This window comes from Plectrocnemia conspersa, unplaced genomic scaffold (assembly GCF_051122295.1).
Source record: "Plectrocnemia conspersa isolate PC_06_02 unplaced genomic scaffold, ASM5112229v1 ptg000010l, whole genome shotgun sequence".
NCBI lineage: Eukaryota > Metazoa > Arthropoda > Insecta > Trichoptera > Polycentropodidae > Plectrocnemia > Plectrocnemia conspersa.
Genome location: NW_028277174.1, coordinates 30,938,363 through 30,956,501, shown reverse-complemented (window position 1 = coordinate 30,956,501; position 18,139 = coordinate 30,938,363). Strand labels below are relative to the sequence as shown.

The 18,139-nt window shown below is 25.0% G+C and overlaps 1 protein-coding gene across 1 annotated transcript in view; it reads left to right on the top strand.

Annotated features, from left to right (window-relative positions):
* LOC148231353 (uncharacterized) overlaps positions 1-18,139 on the top strand; it is a 149,329-nt gene that overhangs the window by 81,697 nt on the left and 49,493 nt on the right. Inside the window, exon 3 of the mRNA XM_088195239.1 lies at positions 3,220-3,308. The gene's annotated coding sequence lies outside the window, so the exon portion shown is untranslated. The remainder of the gene's footprint in view (positions 1-3,219; positions 3,309-18,139) is intronic.

The following is an 18,139-nucleotide window of genomic DNA, read 5'->3' as shown; positions in this document are numbered from 1 at the left end:
TTTAAACTTTCAACACAGAGTAGTAGTTTTTTTTTAATATTATCGCTTCGGTGAAATCACTCACCGTACGCACGGGCGTAATTATCATCGACAAAATAAATAAAGCTCGACACAATTTTAAATTAGAACCTGACTCATTGTAGGAATACTATACTCGAGCGTCGCAAATTGCTGTCTGTGTGCAACCTGTCAACTTGTGACAGGTAATCGACCGAGTGAGCAGCAAATTTTGTCAAACGGCAAAAATTGACAAGACTAAAACGGTTAAAAGCTTATATGTGTGTGTATGTTTTTGTTGTTCATTCACCTGTAGTAGCACACGTATACACCTGCTAGTTCATCGCGTCTCTTAATAATTCATCAATCATCTTGTTCTGCTCACAGCTGTCAATCGATGAAAAGATGACGGAAGAGTAAAATAAATAAAAAATCCGCACACACGCTGATTTGAAAGCAATACGTTGAAGAAAATAAAAGTCTATCCATGAAATTAGATTGTAAATTGCTGTTTGGTGCAAATGAAATGTCTGATTATTAGCGATTCTTTAACTATATAATAATTGTATATTAGTTGACTCCACTTTTGGTTGATTTTACATTATAATGTCACTTAGAAAATTGTATTAAAAAGCATCCAATAAACCTAAAGCTACTGCCTAATATATAAAAATAACTACGTCATTTATTTTCACTATCTAATTTTACATCTGTAAATATTAAAAGTCAAACTGATCTAACAAACTTACAAGTAGCTTATTTTAATGCACTGAATTTAATCACATAGTGTTTTCTTGCTTTTAAGTAGAATATTATAGAAAGTTTTATATTTATATATTTTTTTTCTGTATATACTTTTTAAAGTAATTAAAAAAAATTGAATTAAAAAAAGCGTAATAAACAGATCAAATCCACACAAATTTTATAAAATATCTAATGAAACAAAATAAAAAAATTATTATAACTATTAGGGTTGTTTCATTACCACTGTTTTTTCTGAATAATATCTTGATAGGAGCTAATTTTTTTATTTTTTTAATATTTTATTCTTACGTAAAATACTTCTATAATATAGTATATCAAACTAGTGGTTTTAATTTAAAGAAAATAAGTTTTTAATACCTTTTCCTGTACCAATAAAAGTCTTACAAAATAATTATTCTATTAAATATTTTTTAATTAAAAAGTACAACTACAAATAAAATGTTTAATAGTAAAAAACTAGCATAAAATAATTCAGCTAAGGTATTAATATAAAATATTTTTGATTGAATTAAAATATTTTTATCTGCCTTAGAAAATTGCTTTTTTTCTTGAGAATTTAAAAAAAATCTTTTTATTTCTTATTTTTTGAGAAATTGTTGATTTTTTCAAGAATTATATATTATAAAACAATATTTTACTTTAAATATTATTGAAATACCTAAACTATATTTTGCTGTTTTTATCTAACTATATAAATTAAATCAATTTAGCTGTTATAATTAGACGAAAGGAGGTATTTACTGATTTTTCCTTTGTAAATAAATAAGTAATTCAAAATTTTAAATAGAAAGAGTAATTTTAATGTTTAATAGTATTGTACTAGACTATTTATATAAAATTAGAAATATATACATGAAAAAAAATAAAGAAAAGTATTAAATTATTTCCTTATACATCCAAAAAATTATATTTCTTTTCGAGAATTCTCAAGAATTCAAATTCAATATATCACTCTTTTATAGGTTAAAAATTATTGAGAATTCCTAAGAATTTATTGTTTAAAAGCATATTTCTATATTTAAATTTTTTGATAATTTGCGTATTTTTTCAAAAATTTTATAATATAACAATATTTTACTATTATATGATATTATATATTATAAATAAAAAAAATATAATCTGATATATTTTCTATGTATATAAATTAAATTATTCAAGTGGCCTAAATTAGAAAATTAAAATTAATAAACTAATTTGAACTAATAACTAAGATACTTGAGAGTATATAACTATTTATCTTAGAGAAATATGTAAAAAAAAAATATGATCAAAATATTTCATTCAATCACTTATGTATTTGTTCGATAAAAGAATAATTTCCTGATAAAAGATTACCTTTCTATCCCAAATTTTATAAAAAATTGTATACTTATTTAAAAATTAAATTGTAAAATTGTGTACAAATTTTTATTCTTCAAAAAATTACCTATAATCTGGTATTTTCTTTTTCGTATATGAATTGTATAAATCAAGCGGCTTAAATTAGATGTTTTTAATTTTCCTCTATAAATAAAATCCCTCGAAAAATTAACCGAGTAATTAGAAAATAGTAATATTAACCGAGTATGTAGAAAAAAAAGCACCTATTATTTTCAATTATAATATTAAATCCTTAAAAATTATGACTAAATATCTTTATTTTATTAAAATAAAAAAGGTTAAAAGTAAAGGTTATATATTTTATTTAATATAACTAAACTATAAGTAAACTTTTGTGAATATAGATATTTAATTGCCATTTTATTACGTTTTCCCAAATATATATAATTTAAATCGTACGTTATTTAATACCTAAATAATATTTAAACATAGAAAATAAATACAAAGACACAATATTTATTACAAAAAATAAATATATATTCATTTTAATATTAAGCAAAATGTTAAAATGCACAGTTTTGCAATTTTACTTAAAAACTTAATTACGATAAAAAAATTATTGCACATGAAATAGAATGAAGGCTCTTTTTGACCTTTAGAAAACTACATTAAACGATATGTAACGGCAATTTTTTACAATAATCAATTTTAATTATAATATTAACCCTTAACATTTTCAATCTAAATAATTTACCATTGTGCCACCACACCCTGATTTATATAAATGATCGTTTAATCAGCAATAATAAATTATCGATAAGGCTTCGAATGGAAATATTTAGCTCGACGTTACGAAAGTAGGATACGTCCATATTTTTTGTACATATACTACACATATCTATATATCTTCTTACCCATCCTACGACTTTATTTTATGCATATCGTGTATCGGGTGTCCCACAGAAGAAACAAGACACCGGGGAAAGTTACAGTAGGCCGACGGCCCCGAATATACTCGTCGTTTATTTTTTTATTATATATTTTTAACAGGATGTTTGTGTGCGAAAACCTATACTTAATTAGCTTATTTTTTGGTTACATAAAATACGTTTTAAATGTGTTTTTTACGGCTTTCAGAATGGACCAAGAGGCTCCATGAAATTCACCATGGGAGATAATTGGAAGCAGCTGGATATATATAGAAGGATTCGGTGGAAAAGCTTTTGGTGAGTGAAAATTAAAGATTTTTAACGAGTCACGACATTCGCTTGCATGTTAATTTTTTATGGGTATTTTTTATAATTATTTCCGCTCACACAACTTTGGTTACTGAGTTTTTAAAAAAATTAAATTACAACTTTAATAATAAGGTGAATATAATTCATAAAAATTACATACAAAAATTAACTTATAGGTAAATACATTTTTAATTAAAACGTGTATTGATGATACAGCAACCTAAAAATAAAATCGTTATTTTACTTTAATAATAAAATATTATCTAGATACTATACTTAAATATTTGGAAAATTTATCGATTTAGACACTAAAAAATATGCTTAATTTCTATATTTAATAAAATTATATCCAATTGTATATATATATTTAATTTAAAACCATCTTCTGAGTTTTAAATACAATTTCACCAAAAAAGACATCGACGCGCGTAAGACACAAACCTAATAAAAATATTAACTTACACTGTACAACTAAATTTATTCACACAAATTAAATAACTGGATATATACATAAGTAGTGATAGATTATTTATTTCTTGATTCGATATAAATCATTAATTTTTAACAAAATTATTAATTTTTAAAATAATTAAGAGTATATTTACTTCCATTATTATTTATATTGTTTTATGCTGCATTAAACATATATTAAATTTATTTGAAACAGTCTTTTAAATTATAGTTTTAAAATAACACTGTTTATATTTTAATTACCACAAAAAAATTATAAAAATTACTTTTATGAAAAAAACGTTATAGCAATATATGATTTTTATCATAGTCAAAACTATGTTAATCGATTTTTATAACGAATACTGTTTTTTCTATTGAGCTACTTATACAAAAGATCATAATGTATCTTATAAAAATATAAAATTAATAAGTCGCGTATCAAATTCTGTAAGTTAGTAAATTTTTTTTAATAGGTTTGTGTCTTCCGCGCGCCGATGTTTAATTTATATAATTGTATTTAAAACTCAAAAAACAGTTTTCAATTAAATAAATATATATACAATTAGACAGTAAAATATAATATTGAAATTAAATATATTTTTTAATGTCTAAATCGATGAATTTTGCAAAAAAATCGAAAAATAGAATCTTACTACAAATAAATAATGATGCATATAAATTAGTTATTAATAATGGAAATATAATTCATTCTTTTTTTATATAATATATGTATGTATATTATATTTTAGATAAACTATTTATATGCAAATACATATTTCTACATAAATTACAAACGGAAGCCAATATCCGATTATAATCAATAATAAATTGCTTTTCCTTTATTCTATATTATCATCATTAATTTATTAGCAAAGTTTATGTTATATAAAAGTATAGTAGGCAAATTATTATTTAGCACATTTCTCTTTATTCGATTCATTACATAGCTAAAATGTTTCATATAAACAAGAAACAAGGAAGATGGTTAAATGACGAATGTAGCGCACCAAAATTAATAGCGTGTAAAAGAAACAATTTACCTTAATTTTCATAAATGCCACGTTGTTAGAATTTCGACATTTATTTGATACAAATATATATTATTTATTGAGAATATTTTTTATTGGATCGTAATCTATCGTGCTTTTCTAACCGGATAAGCGCATTATTAAATATTGGTACTCTTTAGTATCTTTTTGAGTAACGAATCTAATTTTCGTTCAATACACCCAGCTTCAATGGTCTTTTTGTTTGCTCTACCACACGTCCAACTTTCTCCATGGTTCAAAATTTTTTTTCGTATTTACTAATGAGGTTACGGTCGGACGGAAATTACCACAAATTCGATCGTTCTTTGCGATTAATCAAAATTTTCATAATACACGTATATTTTGTAACAATATTTTTTTTACATCTACATATATAAAATATTTATATAAAGATAAAAGGCTTTAATACAGAGCGTAAAATATATTTTTTCGGTAATGCTAAAAAAATATTTGCGGTTTAATGTCGATTCTAGGGATTTCCTCGGGTTTCAACCGCAGTATCGAGTTTCGCTAACAATCGATACCCAAAACTGAGGTCGCAGTTTTTTTTTTGGGCGGTACAACCTTCGCAGTTTGATACAACAAAAAACATGCATCAATTTCCGTATTGTGTTCAATTAAATCTTGTGAAATGTTTCGATTTTAAATATTTTTTTATGTCTGAATCTAACATATAACATAATTAGTAGGTATGTTTAATGTTACTGATAATAAATATAGAGCACAAGGTCTTACAGGGTTTCGGTAATGAAATCTCATGTTATCGATTTTACAATCTCGCGATACAAAATCAGTGATCTGCATTTGAGATAATGTGTTATTTTAAATATAAAGTACAGATAATTATTTGTGATATATCTGGAGTGTTGACAGGTAAAATTTCTGATTAAATCTAATATCTAAGATTAAAATGTTGAGAACGTTATTAAATATGTTTGAAAAGCGATATTTTTTATTGCTATAAAAAAAATAATGGAAAATCATATATTCATTCAAGTCAACATTAAGTTCACAAAAAAAAAAATAGTTGAAAAAAAAATATTTATATATAAAAAATACTATAAAAACCATTTTGGAATACAATTATTAAAAAATAAAACATTAACTTTTATTTGTTTAATTTTACTTGCAATAATTGCAATAGTAATTTACGTAATAATAATATTAAATTTGAAAAAAATATGTTATAAAGAATTTGCTTCTCTTTTCCGTATTAAAATAATTAACTTGTTTTAATGACAAAAAATTTTAAACAATAATAATCCTGAAATTCTTTGTTTCTTTAACAGCTTACCGCCCCGGTTGTTTTTGCCGACCTTTGCTTGGTGGCCGGGGGATTTCGCAGAATAATAGCAAACAATTATATTTTTAAGTAAATTCCCTAAAACTTATAAACCAATTAAGATATTTTATTGAAATTTATTATGTATCTTCCTTATGATTTTTCGCATAAATACATTTAGATTTTTCGCATAAATATACCTTTTAAAAATTAATCTATTAGAGTGTATGAGGCACCTCGAATTCGGAAATTCCACACAGATAAAAAAAAATATTTTATAATTAAAGGAATGCAGTACATTTAGTCTCTTTTGAATTATCGACCGAGACGTATTGCGAAAATTGCTCTTTTCTCAGTGATCATTAGTGATTGTGATTTTAATTTTAAAAAAATATTTTTAATCACCCCAAAATGGACGAAGAAGATGAAACCTTTTTGTAAAAAATTTAAGACAGAATGTCAAAAATATAAAATTAAGGCCCCTACAGATGAAACATGGCAGAAAAAAAAAACAAATTTGGAAAATAAATAAGAAAAGAGGTTTCAAAATTATATCTACTTTTCATAACAGCCAGATGAGACACAGGAAAAAACCAGAACGATCGGCTTACAATATATAAGCCTCAATCTAAAATGGACTGTAATAAATATATGAAGTGTTGACAACGCCGATCAATACATAGCTACGTAATATTTAAAAAAAAAACAACGGAATAAACAAACGAATGTTGTTTTTTATTTATTTTAATGCGCATTGTTTTATTCGTTCAGTGTTTATCGAAATTTGAATCGTAACAGCAAAATTAAATTCAAAGATTTTCTTTTGCGTAAAGCTTAAGGATGGATACAGAATTCAGTGAAATCTATCGATTCTAAAGACATTTCACCAGTTTCTACCACGTCTTACCGTGTTTGTGATGTCGATCCATCAGAAAGGCTTTCGGATAAACTGAAAAACCATTAGTCAATAAAAATAAAAAGTGTGGAGATATATGTGAGAAGAAAATGTCGTGCTTGTTCTGCACATGGAATAAAGAAAGATACACGTGCAGAAGTTGTGAAATTTCTCTTCATATTGACGAATGTTTTTATACGTTTAAAAAATATTGAAATAGATAAAAAAAGTGTAAATAATAAAAATATTTAGTGATATAGTGATATAGTGTGGTTTATAAGTGTAATGGTGAAAATAAATGTGTCGTGACAGTTGTAAGCAGATAAAGGACGTCGAAAAATTTGGTGAGTGCAAATTACTATATTATATTATAAACGGATATTTTTCATAAATCGTTTATACAAAAAAATATAGAAGCACTTAAACATATATATTATTAAATAGTAAATAACTAATTAATTTGTAAATATTGCAACCATTTTCAATTTACACAAAATATTAGGAATATAAAATACATATTTATTCGTTCATGATTTTATTCCTCAGTGCAATACTATTATATACGGCGATAATTTATCCGAATTGTAGCTTTTTTTCCTGATTTTTTAATTTATGAATCATTACGGTTTTCCAAATGGTGAGGAAATTTCAAAATAACGAACACCGGGAAAAATGTTCGTAAGTTAATGGATGATATTTTTTGGAAGTTCTTTGATTACTGTGTTATCTAATTTATCTACATATAGCGTAACGAATTTACTTTTTAATTTTACAATAACATATAGTATTTTAGATTGAAAAACTTTGTTAATTAATGTACTATCAACCGAGATGTTCGATTTTATGTTTACCTAGCCAGACATTTTGACCCTGAATTTTTTTTCTGTTAGAAGTGTAAGATAAAATATAATTTTTTTATATGCAATAAAAATTGTTCATATATTGCATAAAAAAATTCACGTGCCTCAAAAAGGCGATGTCTCATTGCATTCCGTTGCAATGGGATAAGATGACCCTTTTTACAAAAATTTGAAGTAAAATATAATTTATTTTTCTTTTGATTGTACGTAGATATGGTATACTAGCATCTTTGATTATCATATAGAGACAAACTTGGTGGTATCCCAGTATTTTTTGAATGAAAGAAAACGCATGTTTGAGCTCACGGCCACTAAACAATGTTCTTTCAAGACTCGTATACGAGTCCGCGGGCGTTAAGCTGTTAATTTAATAATTTATAATTTTTTAATTTAATATAAACTCGTTTCAATGAATTTTAGATTCTAAAAGCAAAGGTAATATTAAATCTGAGGCGATAGTCACGTAAATAATCTAGCTATTATTAACGTAATTTAAAATATAAGAGACCAAATTTTAATGGTTAGTACTGACGATAGTGATAATCATCATCACGAATTATCTATAAAATAATCATCATTTATAATTGCTATGATGAATAATCTCAAAGATTACATCTGTTCTAAATCAAAATTTAGTGAGATTTTGGCAAAAGCTTGGGAAATAATCAATATATTTATTAAGAGCTTAATGAAAAATATTTGTAATAGAGAATAATTTTATTTTTCTAGATGCAAATTAATTGTGAAAAATAGATAGTAGCTAATATTATTATAGTAGGAAGCATTTTTAAAGCTCTGCTGCAGTTTACTTTTTTTTTTGTTATATTAGTAATCATAAAAAATATAAATTATATATATTTTGCATCATAAGTTAAATAATTAATTAAAAAAATCTATAAATAAAAGTCTCATCATTTTGATAGATTTTGATCAAAATATTTTTTTAGAACCTCCTAAAAATCATTGAGCGAACAAATATTTTTTATTAAATAAAAAAGTCATATTCTTTGTAAGATACTAAAGGGCATATGGTTAAAGGTAGCACATCTGTGTAGTCAGTAACAAATCATCTGCATGCAGAAGAAAACTTGAATTTATAACTTCGGTTGTTTATGTCAATAATAAATAGCCCTCTGACAATTTTTTATGTATGTGTATATGTACTTTTTATTTTGGTTTAATTATTTACAATTATTGTATGTACATATAAAATATATGCAGCTTACTTCTTTATGGTATATTATATAATATATAATACTAGTTGTCGGTAGCACACTGTCGTGAGGTACCGAAGCTAGCGAGTGTGCGTATATCAATACTTTTTTTATCCCAGAAAGTAAAATTTAATATACATCATATTACTAAATTTCTATGCAAAAATGGCTAACGCATTTTCACAACATGTCACTGTGGGTTATACCCCGTTTTGAAAAACGACAATAAGTCTTGTCACGGAGCGTGCGTTGCCTGGAGGGCTTCAAAATGTGGGTCAATTGTACTTCTTGCGCTGTTACGTGCGCAATCTCGGCAATAGACAAACGCCGACACGTATACTTATGTATCAGACATATGTACATTTAGATACATATGTTCGCGTATTCGATACATTTAACAATCTGTGTGTATGTGTGAAATAATGCGTAAAAGAATTACCATACAAATGGTCGGCGGACGTGGAACGATGGAAATCATTATTAACCAGAATTACCATTTAATATAAGACCGTTTTTTTGCTCGTGAGATTTTTTAGTTCAATTTTATGTTTTGAATATTAAGAAGTAATGTGCTTTGTGTTGTTTGATTGCGATTAAGAAGCGTAATTCCGGCGATTTGGAAGCACGATCTCAACTTGATGCTTGTTTTTTAAAATGCGATTTTAGGCTATGCTTTAATGTCATCTTGTTAATTGCCTGACATTTGAGAGGTTATGAAAATATAATTAGTATATCGTGTGTGTTAGTTTTCTATTCTTGCGATGATTGTGTGATTTTTTAATTAACTTTGTATCGTATCATTTTTTTGACTGACAACTGCGTTGTTAGCTGATTAAAATTGAAAATAAACAGCTCGACATTAAATTTTCTCTGTGGCAAAATATTCACAAATTTTTTGCCACAGAGAAAATGTAAAATTATTTATATTAACGCTAATTTTTAATATCGTGTTACATATAACCAAAGCTTTTTTTTTAACAAAAAAAGTGCCGGAATTCACTTCTTGTCAAGCTTTTAACTTAAAATTTTTTTATTCAAATATCATTTTAATGAAATTTGAAGCAGCTTTTCCTATTTAAGTTTAATCAAATATTTTTTTCTTTACTTTAGACATGCCAAATATAAAGTTAAACAAAGAAATACAAATATGCAATTGAAAATTATATGTTAAGTAAAATTGTAAAACATCATATATTTTAATAAAAGTTTATAGTGATTTTCAAAGTTGTATCCAATTCTCGTCTGTCAAATCTTCTCGATTGTTTTTTTAAATGGTATCTAAGGCCCAATAGAAACCACAAATCATCAAGTTATCAAAAAGATAAAAAAACAATTTCGAATCTATCCTGAAAATATTTAAAAAAATATGTCATTATAGTGAAATTATATCGGAATACGTTTTCACCAGTAAAAATATAATTTATCTGGCAGGTGGTAGTAAAATTACATGATTTCAAGTTTTCTATATGTCTTAATATATTTATTTACATACTAATCATTATTTATTTACATCCAATGTATACATTTTACAGTGAATGTGTATTTTTTGTAAAGTTATATTTTCACTAGTAAAGTCTAAATATATTTTTACCAGTAGACATATTTCTATAGACAGTTGCGACAGTTGGCAGTTAAACTTTTCCATGCGTAGTATATACATATACATACTTATTTAAATGGTTTTATTTTTCTGTGAATTTATATTTTCACGTCCAAATACATTTTTACCAGTAGATACATATTTCTACTAGTGAAATTATGTACTGTTCTAAATTGTCTCTAAAACTCAATTTGCCAGTTGCGAAACGTAAATTTGCTGTTGAAACCCAAACATAACTTATACGAATTAACCAAACCCAACTTGATCTAATAAAAGTTCTAAAACTAATTACAATTTTAAAACTTTTCTTAGATCAAGTCTGAAATACGAAATTACCCAAATCTCTCAGAGGGAAATATGCGGAAGAAAAAGTGTAGACAGACGTTGCATCTCGGTTATTGCCTCATTTCAATATTACACTAGGTTTATAAAATATGATATTTATCTTTACTGATATTTCTATATGAAAATATTGGTCGAAACATATTCAAACCGAATTTCGGTCAATAGGAGGGCGCAAAAACAATTATCACTTCTCAGAAGTCAAAAATTCACGGCAAAAACAATAAAATCGTGTCGGCGCCGTTGCAGTGGGAGCGCTCGGTAACGAGCGTTCCCACTGCGACGGTGACGGCACGATTTTATTGCTTTTGACGTGGATTTTTGACTTCTGAGAAGAGATAATTGTTTTTTGCGTTCTCCTATTGGGCAAAATTCGGTTTAGACGTGCTTCAATCAAACCTCACTTTTTATAAGTCGTAATATTATTATAAAAAGCCCTTATATAAATACTACATAACCGAGCGTTTTCATTGCGTCGGCGACGGCACGATTTTATTGCTTTTGATGTGAATTTTTCACTTCTGGGAAGGGATATTTGTTTTTTGCGCTCTCCTATTGGTAAAAATTTGGTTAACGCATGCTTATTTTAATTCTCACTTAATTTTAAAACAATAAAAATACCGTAAAAAATGTGCCGGAACGCCGTTCCACCGCGTTACATGACAAAAAAAGCCCTGCATTTAATGACTATATTAGAATGTTCCACATAAAACGTATTGCATCGATTCAATGCTAAGTTTAATAATCACTAATATGACTCAGTATTTTTAGTAATGTTTACTTGTACTAATATGTTCTTTTATTGCAATATATTAAATCTATTGCAGTAATTAATTAAAAGATTTTTTTGGCGTCTAGTTTTTGTATAGATGCTTGTATAATAAATTATCGTATGCGATAATAAAAACAGAAATGATAAATTCACATTAGCGTTTATTTTCGATATCTTACAGTAGTGTTAATCACTTTAGAGAATAGATTTTTACATATATTTTAGGATTAAATATTTATCTAAAAATGTTCATCATTTAGCGTCATCAAAATAACGATTATTTAATAAAATGATATGAAGTAACATTAAAACGAATTTAGTCAAATAGTATAAAGTACAGAATGAAACTTTAACAAGTATTGTAAATATTACCAGTATTTTAAGTTTATTATCGCTATTAAATTTTTGACATTTATCGGATATGAAATAGAATATATAAATTATAAATATTTACGGGTTATATGTATATGATTTTTGACCTTAAAATAATGAGCATGTAGTCATAAAACTAAACGTGCGATAGCTTTTGTGCAATCTTTAAAGCAATATAATATACATGTAGATAGCAATAAATATGTTTGAAAAGTATTAAATAATTCTGAAATGAATGTCACTTTTTAATGAAATAGAAAAATTACTTAACCCTTTGAGAAGTATCGCCGTACATATACGGCGGTCGATCTTTTACTGTTTTGAAGTATCCCAGATAGATAAAAATTATATAATTTATATAGAAAATAATACAAGTAAATTAAAGAGTACGATATAAATTAACATAATAAATAATATAATAGTTTTTAATATTTATATTAAAAAAACTGAAATTCTCTGTATTTAATTACTAAAATAAAAGCCAAATAATATATAATAAATATGTAGAATAAATTAACGAAATTTAGTAATAGAAAAGTGTTGAAATAAAATATTTAAATATATCAATATAAACAAGTAGAAAAATAAATTAAAATTAAGAATCAGTGATTTTTTTCTAATGTAAAATAATATTTAATAAATAACAACAGAAATAATTATGAAAAAAAAACGTAAAATTAACTCACTACTCAAATGGTTAATAATATTTTAATGATTTAAAATATTTTTTCCTGCTTAAGATATAATCTTTGATTCAAAATATTCTAAAAGACACATTTTTACATCGTTTGCATTTTATTTTTTTGCGTCTTAGAAATAAATCTTAGTTGAAACGAACAAGGTCTAAAAAATGAGCGGATGAGATAAAACCTTCCAGCCAAGTTCTTTGATTTTATCAAGAGTAAATTTCGGCATTGTCGTGTTGTAGCATTATTCGACTTTTGTTGATAAGTGCAGCCCTTTTTTTATTTTGACATTAACGGAACTCTATCAATATTTTTAGTGCCCGTAGTTGCCGTTTTTTTAATTTATATAACATGCAATTTTATATGAATTGATTATTTTGTAAAAAAAATTGCCATCTTAAATTTCAGTGTCTTGTTTCATTTTTGTAATTTCTAAATGTGAAGTTTAGATTTGCACCAACACAGATTTAATAAAACACGTATTCAGGTATCAACTGCCAAAGCACAACTTTGACACACATTAAATTAATATTAATAATAAATTTTACAGTAGATTTAAGCTTTTTATTACAATTTTTTCGTAAGAAAAAAATGATAAGTGTTTTTGTGATTGTAATTTGTCACAATAGTATTTTTAATTGTTAAACATTTTTATTGTTGTACGAAGAATATAAATTATAGTTTGTTTCACAAATATTTATTAATAATTGTTTATTTTTGTTGTCGCTTTTTTATTAACTAAAAAATAGTTATACTAAAGGAATAAACTTTAATTCAACATTTAATTAGCGCATAATTATACATTTTAATCTGTGTGACAGAAAAAATTTTAACATAACAAAGAAGTATAAAAACTATTTTAACATAAGTTTATATATTCTAGCTAATAAATATAAAATCTGAAGATAATTTACTATATATACAAGTTTTAATTTTCTTAATTTTGAAACATTGATTTTACATTTTTAACTTTAAAATATATATATATATATATATATATATATATATATATATATATATATATATATATATATATATATATATATATATATATATATATATATATATATATATATATATATATATATATATATATATATATATATATAATATAATGATTTTTAAAGATGTAAATATATAAGTTTGATCAAAATAAATCATAATATATCAAAGCAAAAGTTTAAAGCTAAAACAATATAAACCAAACAGTAAACAGCAATAAGTTAATGTATTTTATCTTTGTGTCAATCGATCGATCGTATTTAAATGATTTCAGGGCTCGCAAAGATTCAATACTAAGCTATAAATTTTACTACTAATATATTATACGATAAAGTTATGCATATATAAACTTCTTGTTAAATCTGCTTCAGTATTAAATTGAAATAGCAGCCATAATTGTATCTAGAATAACAAACACCCACTCTGTGTGTATATAATATATATAAAGCATTTTCTAGCAAACAGGTGCACTATATTTATGTAACCCTTTTTGCTACAAGGTTTCCTCGGTGTGTCTGGGTCCTATAAAAAGCTCGTTGATGTATGTATTTGGGTTTCAGTTTTCTTCGAGCGAATTCTTGTCTCAGAAGGCAGAACATAACTGACGTCCGGTGGCGTAATTCAAACCGTTCCATATTTACAAATCCGCCGTTTAGATCCGTTCGACCGGTTCTTTGATTGGTTCGCGATTTAATTTTTGTCGTGCGAATATATTATATTATACACAGTGTGTGCGACAAAGTGACAAGTTCGAATAAAGTATAAAAAATTAAATAAAAACAAGAACGGATCGAACAGTGGCACTGGTTCGAGCGTGGGCTTTCGTGCGAGCTTTCTAATTGACTCTAATGGCTTAATTACGCTTGTGAGATACGAGTCTATAAAAAATATACACGTGTTAATAGACAATTAAAGCATCGCTTTAGTATTAGGAAAAAGTTAAAAATAATTTATTAGTATTAAATGTTATTTATATCCAATATTCGTGGCATAAGTAAAATCTAATAAAATATAGATTGTGGCATTATTTTTATATTTTTATTTAAAAAATGCATTTTTTATTAAATTTAAATATTCACAAATATATATGCGGTATAAGACAGATGATTAAATTAAATTTATTTGACGATAAATCTCGAAGAAATTTTAAAGTATAATGGCACTAAATTATTTTGTCGTTCGTTTTCGAAATGTGTCAAGAAACCGGTTTTAAAGTGCAGGAGTATTGTAATTAATGTATATTTATATGGTCCTGAGTGAATTAAAGGCATTTTTATTATATTTTTATGTTCTTTTTGAATTACGGTGCAATTTTAAAATAACCCAATTTTATAAAATATTTCTGCAGAAAGTAATCATAAAAAGAATAAATAAATGAAAACGAGTTGATAAAATTAATGTGAAAATTGTAGTTTAGTAACTTTTAAATTTCCAATATGTACATACATATGATGATTTACTTTTTAATCGTTAAATTTATATTTTAATGTGTAATATCTTATTTTTAAACAGATCGTATTTAAAAGTTTTGGTTGAGAAGCTATTTTAAAGTATTTTTATGTATATTTTTTATTAACGATACAATTCAAATGTATTTTTTTTAGAATATAATCTTAAAAATCATAAATACAATAAACGATTCATATAAATTAATGCAAATTAAGATAATGAAACTAATTTTAAATGCACTATAATTTAAATTAAATATTACAATCTTACCATTTTTATCTTGTGAGAGTAAATAATTAAGATTTGATTAGGAAGCTACTTTTAAGTGCACAATTCCCTTAATAAAAACCATTACCTTTTTTAATAGAATGAGAATATTAACGACTATGTTATTACTTTACTTGAAAAAAGAAAGGCTTCTTTTAAAAAAAATTTTTTTGTATAATGTAATCTCTAAACAATAATGTACAAAAATCAGTATTAAAAATAATAATATATTTTAGGTACTATATAGTTTTTTATTTTAAAAATCGAGTGTAAAATGACTTGTGAAAATTAAAATTAAAAATAAAAACGCTAATTCTTCTAATTCTTAGTGCACAAATTCTTTATGTTGTGTTATGTTATTTGAAATTACTATTGCAATAATTTATATTTTGTTATTATTACTTGCACAATTTTTTAATATCGCGTTTAATTTTTTTACAATTCTATTTTTTTTAAATATTTTGCTTAATGCAATCTTTAAAATCGTGAATGCTAAAAAAGATTGGTAATAACCTAAAAACATATATCGAAAATATTTATAAGTTAATACTTTTAAATACTACATACTTTAAAATAATTATTTTTATTTTTTTATATATGTACTTAATAAAATTCTTATAAATAATTGCTAAGAAATTATTTAGTAAATATTTTCGATATTATCAAATTTAGTGTTTATGATTTTAAAGATTGCATTGAGCAAAATTTTTATTAAAAAATGGAATTGTAAAATAAATTAAACACGACATTTAAGATTTTGCACACTTAAAAGTAGCATCTTGAAATAATACAAATATTGTATGTAATATAAATATTAGCTTTATTATTTTATTAAGCTACTTTTAAGTGCGCAAAGATGATTGGTATAAAATGCTTCATACCTTAAATTAATTATTTTTATTTTTTATATATGTATATAATAATATACTTATCAATTGTGTTTATTGAAACATTAGATTCATTATTTCAAGAAACTACTCCTAAGTGCGCTAATTCTTTAATAATATATTTGTAAAAGGTCATTTTATGTATATTTTTAAATTACGATCCTAATTTTTTCGCTAAAAAATCGTAAACACATAAGAGCATGAAAAATTAAAAGTGATTAATTTCGGTGCTGAAAATATTTTAATTGTCTTTCATTAATTTCCAGGGAATTTTTGTTAAATGAAATAATAATAGCATTTTATTACTACTGGTGTAAATTAATTATTTAATGTTATTGTTTTTCATAAATTACAATTCCATGCATATTATTTTTTAAATAACGCAACTAATTTTTGGTGTAATAGTTTTAAAAACATGTTTTTTCTATTAATTTAATGAAATTACAAATTTAGATTCGTATTAATATTATTCAATATTTAATTGTATAGAAAAACAAATTAAGTATTTTTTCATTCCCAATATTATTTTAATATATTTTTATGGAAACATAAAATATATATATGTTTCTATAGAACAGAAACATGCAATTATTATTTTAGTCGGAAATATTTACAAATATTTATTGAAATTATTATTTCATGTATATTAAAATATATCAAAATCAGATAAAAAATTGAAAAATTTATTGTGCTCGTTTGCGTGTATATTTTATTTTTGCACAAAAAATGAGAAAGCATTAACGACATGTTAATGTTGCGGAAATATTAATTATTTATAACATTAAACAACATATTCTTAATTTATGGTTAGAGATACAAAGATGTTTTTGTTATAAAAACCTGCAAAATACATAGACAAAAAATATTCAATTTCCTATAACAATTGTCAGTGAAATCGTTTGGTATTTTCTCTGCAACTAGTATTTTTATTTAATTTTAACTTTACAGATCAGAAGCGTTCCTTTTTTTGTTAATTTGATTAAACAGCGCATCTAAAGCGGTTGACAGTTTGGCCAAACAATCTATTTTAACTGCCGCTCCAATTAATCAAAATTCATGTAAATATCCGATATGGGAAAATCGCCGGCGGATACGGTCAAAAATCGCATAATTCTTAACGAGCATAGTTTTTTCTTTGGCGTGGCTCAGTTTTTTTAGCTTTTTGCACATAACGGAATTCCGCGAGCCAAGACCAAGGACTGTATTAAAAAACAACTAAAAATATAATGTTGCTAAGGTTACTTTTGTTCAACACATATTTTCCGCAATGCAAAAGAGTGGCTTTGTTTTTATATATAAGTATGTCAATGATATGATTTTTAACAAGCTTATCCATAATTTAGGTATTTTAAATTATATAGTAAATATTCTAAAGCACACCTGCGCAATTAACAACTCGTTCGCGTAATTGATGAGCAGCTTTAACGCGAAATGGCAATCACGACGTGTCGATGCGAAAATTTCGACCAAATATGGCAATCGCAATATTTCAAAGCCGAAATAACTGAACGTTTCGATTTTTTTTATTCGACCGAGTCATAGTGGTGCTTTTTTGTCGATATATTATATCGATCGCTAAGCGATGGCCTTCGTTGGGTGTTTTTTATTTCATTATTAAATGTGTATGCAGGTACATATTGAGTATTATAAATTTATTATTTTTTTCACGTTGAGAATTATTCACTCTCC